We start from the raw sequence: 17,459 nt of genomic DNA, 5'->3' as shown, positions 1-17,459 counted from the left end.
ACTCCCTCCTCCTCACACAGCACTCCCTCCTCCTCACACGGGACTCCCTCCTCCTCACACAGCACTCCCTCCTCCTCACACGGGACTCCCTCCTCCTCACACAGCACTCCCTCCTCCTCACACAGCGCTCCCTCCTCCTCACACAGCGCTCCCTCCTCCTCACACAGCGCTCCCTCCTCCTCACACAGCGCTCCCTCCTCCTCACACAGCGCTCCCTCCTCCTCACACAGCGTTCCCTCCTCCTCACACAGCGCTCCCTCCTCCTCACACAGCGCTCCCTCCTCCTCACACAGCGCTCCCTCCTCCTCACACAGCGCTCCCTCCTCCTCACACAGCGCTCCCTCCTCCTCACACAGGACTGCCTCCTCCTCACACAGCGCTCCCTCCTCCTCACACAGCGCTCCCTCCTCCTCACACAGCGCTCCCTCCTCCTCACACAGCGCTCCCTCCTCCTCACACAGCACTCCCTCCTCCTCACACAGCGCTCCCTCCTCCTCACACAGCGCTCCCTCCTCCTCACACAGGACTGCCTCCTCCTCACACAGCGCTCCCTCCTCCTCACACAGCGCTCCCTCCTCCTCACACAGCGCTCCCTCCTCCTCACACAGCGCTCCCTCCTCCTCACACAGCGCTCCCTCCTCCTCACACAGCGCTCCCTCCTCCTCACACAGCGCTCCCTCCTCCTCACACAGCGCTCCCTCCTCCTCACACAGCGCTCCCTCCTCCTCACACAGCGCTCCCTCCTCCTCACACAGCGCTCCCTCCTCCTCACACAGCGCTCCCTCCTCCTCACACAGCGCTCCCTCCTCCTCACACAGGACTGCCTCCTCCTCACACAGGACTGCCTCCTCCTCACACAGCGCTCCCTCCTCCTCACACAGCGCTCCCTCCTCCTCACACAGCGCTCCCTCCTCCTCACACAGCGCTCCCTCCTCCTCACACAGCGCTCCCTCCTCCTCACACAGGACTCCCTCCTCCTCACACAGCGCTCCCTCCTCCTCACACGGGACTCCCTCCTCCTCACACAGCGTTCCCTCCTCCTCACACAGCACTCCCTCCTCCTCACACAGCGCTCCCTCCTCCTCACACAGGACTGCCTCCTCCTCACACAGCGCTCCCTCCTCCTCACACAGCGCTCCCTCCTCCTCACACAGCGCTCCCTCCTCCTCACACAGCGCTCCCTCCTCCTCACACAGCACTCCCTCCTCCTCACACAGCGCTCCCTCCTCCTCACACAGGACTCCCTCCTCCTCACACAGGACTCCCTCCTCCTCACACGGGACTCCCTCCTCCTCACACAGCGCTCCCTCCTCCTCACACAGGACTGCCTCCTCCTCACACAGCGCTCCCTCCTCCTCACACAGCGCTCCCTCCTCCTCACACAGCGCTCCCTCCTCCTCACACAGCGCTCCCTCCTCCTCACACAGCGCTCCCTCCTCCTCACACAGCGCTCCCTCCTCCTCACACAGCGCTCCCTCCTCCTCACACAGCGCTCCCTCCTCCTCACACAGCGCTCCCTCCTCCTCACACAGGACTGCCTCCTCCTCACACAGCGCTCCCTCCTCCTCACACAGCGCTCCCTCCTCCTCACACAGCGCTCCCTCCTCCTCACACAGCGCTCCCTCCTCCTCACACAGCGCTCCCTCCTCCTCACACAGCGCTCCCTCCTCCTCACACAGCGCTCCCTCCTCCTCACACAGGACTCCCTCCTCCTCACACAGCGCTCCCTCCTCCTCACACGGGACTCCCTCCTCCTCACACAGCGTTCCCTCCTCCTCACACAGCACTCCCTCCTCCTCACACAGCGCTCCCTCCTCCTCACACAGCGCTCCCTCCTCCTCACACAGCGCTCCCTCCTCCTCACACAGCGCTCCCTCCTCCTCACACAGCGCTCCCTCCTCCTCACACAGCGCTCCCTCCTCCTCACACGGGACTCCCTCCTCCTCACACGGGACTCCCTCCTCCTCACACAGCGCTCCCTCCTCCTCACACAGCGCTCCCTCCTCCTCACACAGCGCTCCCTCCTCCTCACACAGGACTGCCTCCTCCTCACACAGCGCTCCCTCCTCCTCACACAGCGCTCCCTCCTCCTCACACAGCGCTCCCTCCTCCTCACACAGCGCTCCCTCCTCCTCACACGGGACTCCCTCCTCCTCACACGGGACTCCCTCCTCCTCACACAGCGCTCCCTCCTCCTCACACAGCGCTCCCTCCTCCTCACACAGCGCTCCCTCCTCCTCACACAGGACTGCCTCCTCCTCACACAGCGCTCCCTCCTCCTCACACAGCGCTCCCTCCTCCTCACACGGGACTCCCTCCTCCTCACACGGCACTCCCTCCTCCTCCTCACACGGGACTCCCTCCTCCTCACACGCCAGAGCAGAGATATCATAAGACTGGTATGGGCCTGCTCTCATGCAGAGGCTTTTGTTTTTTTAATTTTTAAAATTTTAAATCAGGCAACCTCCGAACCAGAATAGATTCAGGGAGACTTCCATGACTAAGAGGCCTTTGGCCCTAGTTGTGGAAGACTTGTCCTGGTAGCATCTCAGATGACGGGAGGAGGCTGGTGGGGCCCGTGGGGAGAAGTCCCGTGGGTCAGAGTGAGCGGTGGGCCTCCAGCGAGAGGGCGGAGCCTTGACGCTGCCCTTTCCTCCCACACACTCAAGAGAACTTTCCCCTTGCAGGACTGGGTTAGGTGCACGTGGAGTTTGGGGCACGCTTGCTGCAGGCTGCCTCCCGGCTCTGTCTCGGGTCTGGACTCAGGCGTGCCTGCTGTCAGGAGGGACCTGGTTGAAGGCCTGGCCCAGCAGATGGCATCTGGAGCCAGAAAGCCAGATGCTGCTGCCCCATGAAGAATGAGCCGGCGGCGTCACAGAGCCCCCCGCTTACTGGGGCTGGCAGATGAGGCCACAGATAAGCTCTGCCCTGTTTTCTGGGTTCAAGAGGGAAGGAGCCACACCTGCCCTGTGTGCTCCTAGGACGGGTCAGCCACCTGAGATCTGCCCGTGGCCATGGGCCTCATCCTGCCCTAACCTTTCTCTGGCCATGATTCAGGGGTCCTGTGGGGGAGCGCCCCTGATTCTTGGCCTCCCCCATCCAGCCCCTGCTGCCGCTGCCTGTGTCTCTTGGAAGACAGGGACTGTGGAGCTGGCCAGGAGGCCTGACAGGGAGTGCAGATGGCAGGACAGGGCAGGCTGGGGCGGGACAGGGCAGGCTGGGCTGGGACCTGCCTGCTGGCTCTGGCGGGAGGTAGGCTGTTTCCCAGCCTTGGTGTGGGGAGAGCAGGCTGACTCTCTGGCTGGGCTACCATGAGTTCGCTGCCTGACCTCCCTATGTCCAGGCTTCACGTTCCAACGTGCAGCTGCCAGTACTCTGCTCTCAGGCCTGGTTCCCGCCTCTCCAAAGTGCTCCTGGGGGTTTCAGCATCTGCTCCCACCACTGGGGCCTTAGGCTCTTCCTCTGACTTCCACCGCCAGCTTGACCCTGGTTCAACCCTGAAACCGAAGTTGGCTCCAGGCTTCCCTGAGTTGCTGCTTGGCCTCTCCTCTTGGGAGATCTTCCCCAACCCCAGGGGAGGCCCCTCCCGCGGAGTGACTGAGACAGGTCTCAACCAGTTCAGAGGTTTACTTTGCCAAGGTTGAAGCCATGCCCGGGAAAAAGAGGCAGAAACCACAGTAGGGTGTGCAGCCCACTCCTTTTCCAAAGAGGGTTTTGGGGCTTCAATATTTAAAGAAGTGGCCGGACGGGAAGGAGGAAAGGAAAAAAGGGAGGGTCATATTCTTGTGAGGCTGTGATCAGTGTCCACTGCTCTCCAGGTTGCAGGTGAAAGCGGGGGCCAGAGGAACAGCTGATTTGTGTTTTTTTTTTTTTTTTTTGAGATGGAGTCTCACTCTGTTGTCTAGGCTGGAGTGCAGTGGCGCAATCTCAACTCACCGCAACCTCTGCCTCTCGGGTTCAAGCGATTCTCCTGCCTCAGCCTCCTGAGTAGCTGGGATTACAGGCATGCACTACCACCACGCCTGGCTAATTTCTGTATTTTTGTAGAGATGGGGGTTTCGCCATGTTGGCCAGGCTGGTCTCGAATTCCTGACCTCAGGTGATCCACCCGCCTCGGCCTCCCAAAGTGCTGGGATTACAGGCGTGAGCCACGAGCCACCGTGCCTGGCTGATTTGTTGTTCGTTTACATTTTCAGGTGAGGGAGGCCACCTGGGGAGACACATGGCCTTCTAGCTTGTAGCTGTCCATTTGAGAACAAAAGGAAAGGCAGGGTTTTTTTTTGTTTTTGTTTTTGTTTTTTGCCTGACTCAGTTTCCAAGCTTAACTTTTTCCTTTGGCATAGTGAGTTTGGGGACCCAAGATCTTATTTTCCTTTCTATCACCCCCACTTGGTTTTGGGCTCCATGACAGCTGGACCCGGCTTCTGCGTGGTGAGTGCCTCTGAATGGAAACACTTGTGGTGGTGTCGTGTGTGTGTTTGAACACGTGGATGGGATCTCTGAAGCAGTCGCTGACGGAAGTTCAGCTAACCTCACTCAGAGAAGCCTCCTTATTTGTGTGGTCCCATTTGGTGAGCCCTGAAGGAATTGTTAGTGGAAGCTCAACAGGCCTGACGGGGGTGACCGTCCGCTCGTCCATCCGGCCCAAAGACCACCCATTGAATTCCCGGTCAGAGGTCATCCCTCCCCACCTTGAGTGCATCAAAGACACCAGGGACCACAGGGGGCAAGTCTGAGCCTTGTGAGGTCAATGTTGGCTGCTGAGCGAGGTGACCTGTGTCTGTTTCGTTGTATTTTGCAACAGCTGAGATGGAAAATGTTAATTTTACCGGTTCCCCATGCAGCTCACTGGGCAGCATCTTGCAAAATCGAGAGGTTTTTCCCCTCTGTGATTCCATGAAGTGGAAAAAGGTGATTTTCCTTTGTGACGTGGCTTCGCCCCCATAGCTGCGGTTGGTGCTGGAGCAGGGTCACCAGGGCAGCCCAGGGAAAGGGGACCCAAAAAACCTGGCATGCCAGCAACAGGGTAAGAATGTCTTACTGGGCTGGGTGCGGTGGCTCATGTCTGTAATCCCAGCACTTTGGGAAGCCAAGGCGGGCGGATCACCTGAGGTCAGGAGTTTGAGACCAGCCTGGCCAACATGGTCTCTACTAAAAATACAAAAAAAAAAAAAAAAAAAATTAGCCAGGTGTGGTGGTGGGCGGCTGTAATCCCAGCTACTTGGGAGATTGAGGCAGGAGAATCGCTGGAACCCGGGAGGCAGAGGTTGCAGTGAGCTGAGATCACACCATTGCACCCCAGCCTGGGCAACAAGAGTGAAACTCCACCTCAAAAAAAAAATAATAATAATAATAATGCCTTACCAGCCAGGCTTCTGGGCCCTCTCTCTCTGTGCATACTGGTTGAGTGAATGGTAAAAACCACTGTTTATTAATGAGAAAAAGGATTTGTGAGGCTAGTCTGAGGCTGTAGCAAATCTGGAGTACCTTGTGCTATGAATTCGTTTTTCTCTATTGCTCTGTCATAAAGAGGGGTACCACAGGATAAACATGAGCTTAGGACCCCTGGAAGCCCACCGCTCAACCTGGTCCCACAGGCTGGTCAGTGACAAACTTTGCTGCGGGTTCCTGGAGCAAAAACTGGAGGAAGTTTCCCTCTTGTCTTGGTTTATGTCCTTGAAAGCATGACTTTGTGACCATGTGCAGGAATTCCCTCCTGGTTTCCACCATCCGGAGGGCAGGAATTTTCAAGTTCACGTCAGGCGGCTGGTCCAAGAGGACCAGGAGTCAGAAATGAGTTGCCTTGCTCTTCCCCTGAGTGTGTTGAGCCCTCTCAAGAGTTTTGTCTTAAAAGGTCTCATCCCTACAGGGCTTTTACTGTCTATCGCTTTCTTCTTTTTCTTTTTTTTTTTTTTGAGAAGGAGTCTCACTCTGTCGCCCAGGCTGGAGTGCAGTGGTGCGATCTCGGCTCACTGCAGGCTCTGCCTCCAGGGTTCACGCCATTCTCCTGCCTCAGCCTCCCAAGTAGCTGGGACTACAGGTGCCCACCACCACGCCCAGCTAATTTTGTTTTTGTATTTTTAGTAGAGATGGGGTTTCACCGTGTTAGTCAGGATGGTCTCGATCTCCTGACCTCGTGATCCGCCTGCCTCGGCCTCCCAAAGTGCTGGGATTACAGGTGTGAGCCACCGCGCCCCGCTGTCTATCACTTTCTTAAGCCCATTTCTGAGAGTGAATTCTTGGGGATCACGGAGATGCCTGCTTTACTCCCTTTCTGGAAATACCTTTTGCTAATATGGTAAAAACCTGGAAAATTGCCTCTGGACTTTAGCAGGCTTTTTGGATTGAGTCGCTGTTGGAACTGACTCCTGGGAAAGACACCAACAGCCGCCTTGTGCTAGAGGTCAGCTAGCTAAGGCTCTGGTGGTTCTTCGCAATAGCAGCCTGGGTTCAGTTCCTGGCTTTGGGAGTGAGTCCTTCGTGGTCTAATACTTGCTGGACTTTTGCCGCTTATTGATTATTTTCCCCTCTATGGACAGCTTCTGATTTTCTGTCTTGAAGTACCTTTGGGGAGATTCTAGACCTTGTAAAGATCACTTATTATCTCTTTGGAGATACTTTGCATGTCTGTGGTTAAGTCATTCTCTTAGTTAAGGCTCACTGATTTACCTTTAGTAAAGCCAGAAATATTGGCCCTTTGTCCTGGCTGAAATCTGGTAATAAAAGACTTATTATTATTATTTTTTTTATTTTTGAGATGGAGTTTCACTCCTGTTGCCCAGGCTGGAGTGAAATGGTGTGAGCTTGCCTCATTGCAACCTCTGCCTCCCGGGTTCAAGCAATTCTCCTGCCTCAGCCTCCCAAGTAGCTGGGATTACAGGTGCCCGCCACCATGCCTGGCTAATTTTATATTTTTAGTAAAGATGGAGTTTCACCATGTTGGCGAGGTTGGTCTCGAACTCCTGACCTCAGGTGATCCACCCACCTCGGCCTCCCAAAGTGCTAGGATTACAGGCGTGAGCCTCCATGCCCAGCCAGATTTTAAAAGGACTTTTGAGAGCTCTATAGTTAGAAATCGCCTTCATTAAAGCTGATATTTGGGCTATATTTGTGCAGATATTGTTTTAAAGCCCCTGCTCCCCCTTTAAACACTTCTTAGTCAATGGAATTCTGTCTTGATTCTTCATTTCTGTCTGTCTGTGTATTTAGTGTGTCACTTGTGATCTTTCTATAAAAGAGCTCTAATTGCTGGGCGCGGTGGCTCACGCCTGTAATCCCAGCACTTTGAGAGGCTGAGGTGGGTGGATCACCTGAGGTCGGGAGTTCAAGACCAGCCTGACCAACATGGAGAAACCTTGTCTCTACTAAAGATACAAAATTAGCCGGGCGTGGTGGTGCATGCCTGTAATCCTAGCTACTCAGGAGACTGAGGCAGGGGAATCGCTTGAACCTGGTAGGCTGAGGTTGCGGTGAGCCAAGATCGTGCCATTGCACTCCAGCATGGGCAACAAGAGTGAAACTCCATCTCAAAAAAAAAAAAAAAAAAAAAAAAAAAAAGAGCTCTAATTAACTGAATTAAAGAAAAATAGGCTAAAAGTTGGAAGACAGCTGACAACGTAGCCAGGTGAAACAGCTGCCACCGAGGGGTGGAGAAAACTGGCATGTTTCCAACAGATCTTCAGAGGGAGGGCACCAGCAGTGGACTGCGGGACACCCGGAGCGGACTGCAGGAGGACACAGAAGCTAGGCTGAAGCGGGAGGAAGCTGGGAACCCTGTGCGGGGCCACTGCGCACCGGGACTCGTTACTGGTCCCCAAGACTCTGGGAGAATGGGTGAGTTGAACTGGCAAGGAGGAGCCCGCTGTCACTACAGGCCTCTGGAATCCCAGCAGGAGGAGATTAACCACCATGGACACTCGAGGTGGCAGAGAGAGCTGCCTCGAGAAGGTGTGGGGGCAGCAGCCAGCTGAGGCGGAGCTCGGAGGGTTTTGTGCAGGAGCGTCTGTAGTGGAGGGCCATCCCCCAGGCTCGAATTCCTCCCATAGGAGATTTTAGCCCTAGGGGAGCTGTTGTATATGATCTTTGCGGGGCAGTCTTGCCCATCAGATGGGGCCAGTCTGACCCGAGCATGCCTTGGTCTGCTGGCCTCTCCCAGGGCCCCAGCCTGGCCACGCCTGCTTGCAGGACACTCTGGGTGCCCTGGGGGCCTGCAGCATAGCTTCTGCACTGGTGGACCATGCCTGATTGGTGGAGAGCTCCAGTAGGGTGGACCCCACATCCTTGTGCCAGCCTGCCCGCTGCCTCCCACACTGCAGCTTCTCCAGGGCCCACCGTCTCCCACCATGTTGCTTTTGCCGATGCATATCTGTGCAGGTGGGTTTTGCTTTCCTTGCCCGCCAGTGTACCTGTGTGTTTGCACCCTGCCCTGCCATTGCTGTGGCAGGAGTACGGTTTGCCCCATGCCCCCTGCTGACTGCCATTGCAGTTGGAGCTTTGGCAGACACAGAGCCAGCCAGCCCCACCTCCCTTGCACCTCACTCTTGCACCAACACTGTTGCGGGAGTGAAACTAGGCACAGGGAAAAGGGACCACCCCTCCTGTGGGGCACAAAGAATGCCACAGGCCTGGGCCTGCCGGTGCCCCACCTCCATCCCAACACCACCACCAGCATGGCTGTTGCCAGCAGGGGGCCCTTCCCCCCAGGTGCTTTCTTCTGCCACTGTGGTGAACACCTGCACGGAGGCAGGCACCCCAGCACCTGCTAGCACCCTGCCACAGCCGATGAACATGCACCCTGTGCTGCTGCCACCGCGGCTGCTGGCACCTGCAAACAAGAATGGATCCCGCTGCCACTGCACTGCAAAATGCATTGGCTGGCACCACCTATCAGAGTGTAGTGACTGGTAGTCCAGGAGCACCTCGATCCCTCAGTGCAGTTGATTCCTAACCTCCAGGAGCCAGAGAACAAAGTTGTTGCCTGATACAAGTCCCCCAGAGTTAGAGCACACAGTCCAGGAGTTGGGAACCAAGACTTGGCCCCCTAAAATCTTCTGATTTCAACTGAATTCAACTTATACTACAATCAAATCCTCAAGGTCATCAAATAGGATAAAAGAAAAAAAATCATCCAAAGGTTAGCAACTTCAAAGTACAGGAACATCAGCCCAAAAGATAAGAAAGAACCAGTTCAAGAACCCAGACAACACAAGCCAGAGTGCCTTCTTTCCTACAAACGACTGCGCCACCTCTCCAGCAAGGGTTCTGAACCAGGCTGAGATGGCTGAAATGACAGAAATAGAATTCAGAATATGGATAGGAACCAAGATCGTTGAGGTGTAGGGGTACGTGGAAACCCAATCCGAGGATGATAGGAGTCACAATAAAATGATGCAGGAGCTGACAGACAAAATAGCCAGTATAGAAAAGAACATAACTGACCTGATAGAACCAAAAACTACACTGTAAGAATTTCATAATCCAATCAGAAGTATTAATAGCAGAATATACTAAGTGGAGGAAAGAATCTCAGTGCTTGAAGACTAGCTTTCTGAAATAAGACAGTCAGACAAGAATGGAGACAAAAGAACTTTGAAAAGGAATGAACAAAACCTCCAGGAAATATGGGATTCTGTAATCCAAATCTATGACTCATTGGTGTCCCTGAAAGAGATGGGGAGAGTGTAAGCAACTTGGAAGACAGATTTCAGGATATCATTCATGAAAACTTCTCCAACCTAGCTAGAGAGGCTGCCATCCAAACCCAGGAAACACAGAGTAAGATACTCCACGAGAAGATCATCCCCAAGACACATAATCATGAAATTCTTCAAGGTCAAAATGAAAGGAAAAATGTTAAAGGCAGCCAGAGAGAAAGGCCAGGTCACCTACAAAGGAACACCTATCAGACTAACAGCAGACCTCTCAGTATAAGCCCTACAAGCCAGAAGAGATTGGGGGCCAATATTCAACATTCCTAAAGAAATTCCAACCCAGAATTTCATATCTGGCCAAACGAAGCTTCATAAGTGAAGGAGAAATAAGATCCTTTTCAGACAAGTAAATGCTGAGGGAATTTGTCACCACCAGACCTGCCTCACAAGAACTCCTGAAGGCAGCACTAAATATGGAAAAGAAAGACTGTTACCAGCCACTACAAAAACATACCAAAGTACACAGACCAGTTACACTGTAAAGCAACCACACAAACAAATCTGCATAATAATCAGCTAACATGATGACAGGAGCAAATCCACATATATCAATACTAACCTCGAATGTAAATGGGCTAAATGCCCCAATTAAAGGCACAGAGTTGCATTCTGGATAAAGAACCAAGATGCATTAGTATGTTGTCTTTAAGAGATCCATTTCACATGCAATGACATCCACAGGCTCAAAATAAAAGGACGGAGAAAAATCTACCAAGCAAATGGAAAACAACAAATCAGGGGTTGCAATCTTAACTTCAGACCAAACAGACATTAAGCCAACAAAGATCAAAAAGGGCAAAGATGGGCATTACATAATGGTAAAGGGTTCAATTCAACAGGAAGACCTAACTATCCTAAATATATATGCACCCAACATAGGAGCACCCACATTTATAAAGCAAGTTCTTGAAGACCTTCAAAGAGACTTAGACTTGCACACAATAATAGTGGGAGACTTTAACACCCCACTGACAGTATTAGACAGATCATCAAGGCAGAAAATTAACAAAAAAAATTCAGGAGCTGAACTCAGCACTGGAACAAATGGACCTGATAGACACCTACAGAACTCTCCACCCCAAAACAACAGAATATGCATTCTTCTCATTGCCACATGACATATACTCTAAAATAGATCACACGATTGAACAAAAAACACTCCTCAGCAAATACAAAAGAACTGAAATCATAACAACCAATTTCTCAGACCACAGCACAACCAAATTAGAAATCAAGACTAAGAAATTCACTCAAAACCATGCAATTACATGGAAATTGAATAACCTGCTCCTGATTGACTTTTGCGTAGATAATGAAATTAAGTCAGAAATCAAGAACAAGAAGTTCTTTCAAACTAATAAGAACAAAGATACAACATACCAGAATCTCTGGGACACAGCTAAGTCAGTGTTAAGGGGAAATTTATAGCGCTAAAGGCCCACATAAAAAAGTTAGAAAGATCTCAATTTAACAACCGAACATCACAACTAAAAGAACTGGAGAGTGAAGAGAAAACCAACCCCAAAGCTAGCAGAAGACAAGAAGTAGCCAAAATCAGAGCGGAACCAAAGGAGACAGACATGAAAACCATTCAAAAGATCAACAAATCCAGGAGTTGGTTTTTTGAAAAAGTTAATACAATAGATAGACCACTAGCTAGACTAATACAGAAGAAAAGTGAATATCCAAATAAACACGATCAGAGATGACAAAGGAGATATTACCAGTGGCCCCACAGAAATATAAATAACCACCAGAGAATATTATGAACACCTCTATGCACATAAACTAGAAAATCCAGAAAAAATGGGTAAATTCCTGGACATATACACCCTCGCAAGACTGAGCCAGGGCCAGGCATGGTGGCTCATGCCTGTAATCCCAGCACTTTAGGAGGCCAAGGTGGGTAGATCACTTGAGATCAGGAGTTTGAGACCAGCCTGACCAACATGGTGAAACCCCATCTCCACTAAAATATAAAAATTAGCTGGGCGTGGTGGTGCATGCCTGTAATCCCAGCTACTCAAGAGGCTGAGGCAGGAGAATTGCTTGAACCTGGGAGGCAGAGGTTGCAGTGAGCCAAGATTGCACCACTGCACTCCAGCCTGGGAGACAGAGCAAGACTCTGTCTCAAAAACAAACAAACAAAAAACAGCCAGGAAGAAATTGAATCCCTGAACAGACCAATAATGAGCTCTGAAATTGAATCAGTAATAGATAGCCTACCCATCAAAAAAAGCCCAGGACCAGATGGATTCTCAGCTGAAGTATATCAGATGTAAAAGGAGAACTGGTACCATTGTTGCTGAAATGATTCCAAAAAATTGAGGAGGAGAGACTCCTCTCTAACACATCCTATGAAGCCAGCATCGTCCTGATACCAAAACCAGGCAGAGACACAGCAACAACAACAAAAACTTCAGGCCAATATCCTTGATGAACATCGATACAAAAACCCTCAACAAAATACTGGCAAACGGAATCCAGCAGCACATCATCAAGCTTATCCACTATGATCAAGTAGGCTTTATCCCTGGGATGCAAGGTTGGTTCAACATACACCAGTCAACACATGTGATTCATCACATAAACAGAACTAAAGAAGAAAACCATACGATTATCTCAATAGAGTCGGAAAAAGCTTTTTATAAAATTCAATACCCCTTAATGTTAAAAACTCTCAATAAACTAGATATTGGAGGAACATACCTCAAAATAATAAGAGGCATCTCTGACAAACGCACAGCCAACATCATACTGAATGGCCAAAAGCTGGAAGCATTCCCCTTGAAAACCTGCATGAGATAGGAGTTCTCTCTCTCACCATTCCTGTTCAACGTAGTATTGGAAGTCCCAGCCACAGCAATCGGGCAAGAGAAATAAATAAAAGGCATCTTGTCCAGGCATGGTGGCTCACTCCTATAATCCCAGCACTTTGGGAGGCTGAGGCATGTGGATCGCTCTGGGCTCAGGAGTTTGAGATCAGCCTGGGTAACACAGTGAGACCTCGTCTCTACAAAAAAAAAAAACAAAAAACAAAAAAGCAAAAGATTAGCTGGGCATGATGGCTTGCATCTGTAGTCCCAGCTCCTCAGGAGGCTGAACCAGGAGGATCACTTGAGCCCAGGAAGTGGAGGTTGCAGTGAGCTGAGATTGCATCACTGCACTCCAGCCTGGGTGACAGAGTGTCTCAAAAAAGAAAAAAATTAAAAAGGCATCCAAATAGGAAGAGAGGAAGCCAAACTATCCCTGTTTGCAGACAAATGATCCTATATCTAGAAAACTCTATAGTCTTGGCCTAAAACTCCTTAAGCTGATAAACAACTTCAGCAAAGTCTCAGGATACAAAATAAGTTTGCAAAAATCCCTAGCATTCCTATACACCAACAAGAGTCAGGCAGAGAGGTAAATCAGGAATGCAATCCCATTCACAATTGCCACAAAAGGAATAAAATACCTAGGACTTTAGCTAATCAGCGAGGTGAAAGATCTCTACAAGGAGAATTACAAAACACTGCTCAAAGAAATCAGAGATGACACAAATGGAACAACGTTCCATGCTCATGGATAGGAGGAATCAATATTGTTAAAATGGCTGTATCATCCGAAGCAATTTATAGATTCAGTGCTATTCCTATTAAACTACTAATAACATTTTTCACAGAACTAGAAAAAACTACTTTAAAATTCATATGGAACTGAAAATGAGCCCGAATAGCCAAGGCAATCCTAAGCAAAAGAACAAAGCTGGAGGAATCATCCTACCCAGCTTCAAACTATACTACAGGGCTACAGTAACCAAAACAGCATGGTATTGGTACAAAAACAGACATATTATGGTCTATATAGACCAAAGGAACAGAATAGAGAGCCCAAAAATAAGGCCATGCACCTACAACCATCTGATCTTCAACAAAGTCGATAATAACAAACAATGGGGAAAGAACTACCTATTCAATCAATGGCGCTGGGATAACTTGCTAGCCATATGCAGAAGGATGAAATTGGTCCCTATGTTTTACCATATACAAAAATTAACTCAAGATGGATTGAAGACTTAAATGTAAAACCCCAAACTATAAAAAGCCTGGAAGACAACCTAGGCAATACCATCCTGGACATAGGAAATGACAAAGATTTCATGATGAAGACACCAAAAGCAATAGCAACAAAAGCAAAAATTGACAAATGTGACCTAATTAAACTAAAGAGCTTCTGCACAGCAAAAAAAACTATCATCAGAGTAAACAGACAACTTACAGAATGGGAGAAAATTTTTGCAAACTATGCATTTAACAGAGGTCTAATATCCAGCAGCTATAAGGAACTTAAACGACTTTACAAGAAAAAAACAACCCCATGAAAAAGTAGGCAAAGGACATGAACAGACACTTTTCAAAATAAGGCATACATGCGGCCAAGAAGCATATTAAAATAAGCTCAACATCACTGATTGTTAGAGTAATGCAAATCAAAACCACAATTAAATGCCATCTCACACTAGTCAGAATGGCCATTATTAAAAAGTAAAAAAATGGCTGGGTGCGGTGGCTCACGCCTGTAATCCTAGCACTTTGGGAGGCCAAGGTGGGTGGATCATGAGGTCAGAAGTTCAAGACCGGCCTGGGCAGCATGGAGAAACCCTGTTTCTACTAAAAATACAAAAATTAATTGGGCATGGTGGTGCGTGCCTGTAGTCCCAGCTACTCAAGAGGCTGAGGCAAGAGAATCGCTTTAACCCAGGAGGCGGAGTTTGCAGTGAGCCGAGATCATGCCACTGCATTCCAGCCTGGGCCACAAGAGTGAAACTCTCTCAAACAGAAACAAAAACAAAAACAAAAAAACCCAAAAAGTCAAAAAATATCAGATGCTGACAAGACAAGGTAGCAGAGAAAAAGGAATGCTTAAACACTGTTGGTGGGAATGTAAATTAGTTCAACCACTGTAGAAAACAGTTTGGCGATTCCTGAAAGACTTAAAAACAGAAATAGTATTTGACCCAGCAATCCCATTACCAAGTATATACCTAAAGGAATGTAAATTATTCTGTCATAAAAGTACATAAATGTGTATGTTCACTGCAGCACTATTCACAATAGCAAAGACATAGAATCAACCCTAATGCCCATCAATGGTAGACTAGATAAAGAAAATACGGTACATATACACCGTGGAATATTATGCAGCCATAAAAAAGAATGAGATAATATCCTTTGCAGGAACATGGATGGAGCTAGAGGCCATCATCCTTAGCAAACTTTGGCAGGAACAGACACCAAATACCGCATGTTCTCACTTATAAGTGGGAGCTAAATGATGAGAACACGTGGACACAGAGGGGAACAACACACACTGGGGCCTATTGGAGGTTGGAGGGTGGGAGGAGGGAGAGGATCAGGAAAAGTAAGTAATGGGTGAAGGGGTGGCCTGCCCCTCCACACCTGTGCGTATTTTTTGTCAGGAGGATGAGGGACTGAGAAAAGAAGACACAGGGACAAAGTATAGAGAAGCAATAGTGGGCCCAGGAGACCGGCACTCAGCATACCAAGGACCTGCACTGTCACCAGTCTCTGAGTTCCCTCAATTTTTATTGATTATTATTTTCACTATCTCAGCAAAAGGAATGCAGTAGGAGAGCAGGGTAATAATAGGAAGAAGGTCAGCAAAAAAACATGGGAGCAGAAGAATCTATGTCATAATTAAGTTCAAGGGGAGGTACTATGCCTGGATGTGCACGTAGGCCAGATTTATGTTTCTCTCCACCCGAACATCTCAGCGGAGTAAAGAATAACAAGGCAGCATTGCTGCCAACATGTCTCGCCTCCCGCCATAGGGTGGTTTTTCTCCTATCTCAGAATTGAACAAATGTACAATTGGGTTTTATACCGAGATATTCAGTTCCCAGGGGCAGGCAGGAGACAGTGGCCTTCCTCTATCTCAACTGCAAGAGGCTTTCCTCTTTTACGAATCCACCTCAGCACAGACCCTTTACGGGTGTCGGGCTGGGGGATGGTCAGGTCTTTCTCATCCCGTGAGGCCGTATTTCAGACTATTACATGGGGAGAAACCTTGGACAATACCTGGCTTTCCAAGGCAGAGGTCCCTGCGGCTTTTCACAGTGCATTGTGCCCTTGGTTTATTGAGACTAGAGAATGGCGATGACTTTTACCAAGCATACTGCTTGTAAACATTTTGTTAACAAGGCACATCCTGCACAGCCCTAAATCCCTTAAACCTTGATTCCATACAACACATGTTTTTGTGAGCTCAAAGTTGGGGCAAAGTGGCTGGGGCAAAGTTACAAATTAACAGCATCTCAGCAAAGCAATTGTTCAAGGTACAGGTCAAAATGGAATTTCTTATGTCTTCCCTTTCTACATAGACACAGTAACAGTCTGATCTCTCTTTCTTTTCCCTACAAATGGGTGGTGGGGCTTAGTACCTGAGTGATGAGATGATCTGTACAATGAACCCCCATGACACAAGTTTACCTAGATAATAAACCTACACATGTACCCCTGAACTTAAAAGTTAAATGATAAAAGAAAAGCAAGTGCCTGAATCAAACACTGTCAGAAAAATATGCCTTTTAGGTCATGTGACTGATAATCTTTGAAAAATAAAGACAGTTAAAAGATTATTGCTAAGAAGTTTACATATTTGGTCTAAATTACGAATGCTTAGTACTGTTTGCTTTAAGGCCGTAAGCTGCTTCTATGACTTTTAATAAGTGTTTGCCTTGTCTGTTTTATAGCCATTAGATTCTAGGGAAGGCCTGGGGACACATGGAATTAGCTAGGTCCCCTGTTGAGGCTGGAAAGAGTCACACTTTATCTGCAGCAATCTCTTTGCCTGGGCTCTCCAATCTTATACATGGTGAAAACTGCTTGCTTACCAGGTTTTTCAGAAAATAAAAGTTGCTAAGAGTTAACAGTGTAACACATACTTGAGACTACTGGAGAAACAGATTTACATGCAAGATGTAACGGGGAAGTAGAATGTGTTCTTTGTAAAAGGTTATAAGAAGGCTTGGAAATATATGGTTTTTTTTGTTTTTGTTTTTTTGTAAAACAGAATGTAATTTTGTCTACTGCAGAGATTTTTAAGGGTTGCCTTAACCTAACAGAGTAATGGGACGAAACTGAAGGTTTCAGCAAGTCGTGAAGGGTTTGTGAAGGGTTGATCTTGTTCAGGATGTTCTGTGGATGTGAGCAAGTTGGCTAGGATTTAAAGGGGATGATTTACTTTACCATAGGTTGAACATTGAAATAAAAGCACACTGATGCAGGGCCAGAATCCGAGCCCGGGTGTTTGAATAACAGGGCTTTCTTAGCGAGCTGATCTGCTGTTTAATAGAAAATTATAAAACATTTATGGAAATTTTGTCTTATGTTCAAAGTAAGATTGGATAGACTTGTTTGTAAGGTTTTATTAAGAATCAGATTTGGCCTGGCATGGTGGCTCACGCCTGTAATCCCAGCAATTTGGGAGGCCGAGGTGGGTGGATCACCTGAGGTCGGGAGTTCTAGACCAGCCTGGCCAACATGGTGAAACCCCATCTCTACTAAAAATATAAAAATTAGCCGGGGGTGGTGGTGGACGCCTGTAATCCCAGCCACTTGGGGGGCTCAGGCAGAAGAATTGCTTGAATCCGGGAGGCAGAGTTTGCGGTGAGCCAAGATCATGCCATTGCATTCCCGCCTGGGGGACAAGAGTGAGACTTCATCTCAAAAAAAAAAAACAAAACAG

The sequence above is a fragment of the Pongo pygmaeus genome, chromosome 7 (assembly GCF_028885625.2).
Source record: "Pongo pygmaeus isolate AG05252 chromosome 7, NHGRI_mPonPyg2-v2.0_pri, whole genome shotgun sequence".
NCBI lineage: Eukaryota > Metazoa > Chordata > Mammalia > Primates > Hominidae > Pongo > Pongo pygmaeus.
Note: the sequence above shows the minus strand (reverse complement) of the source record.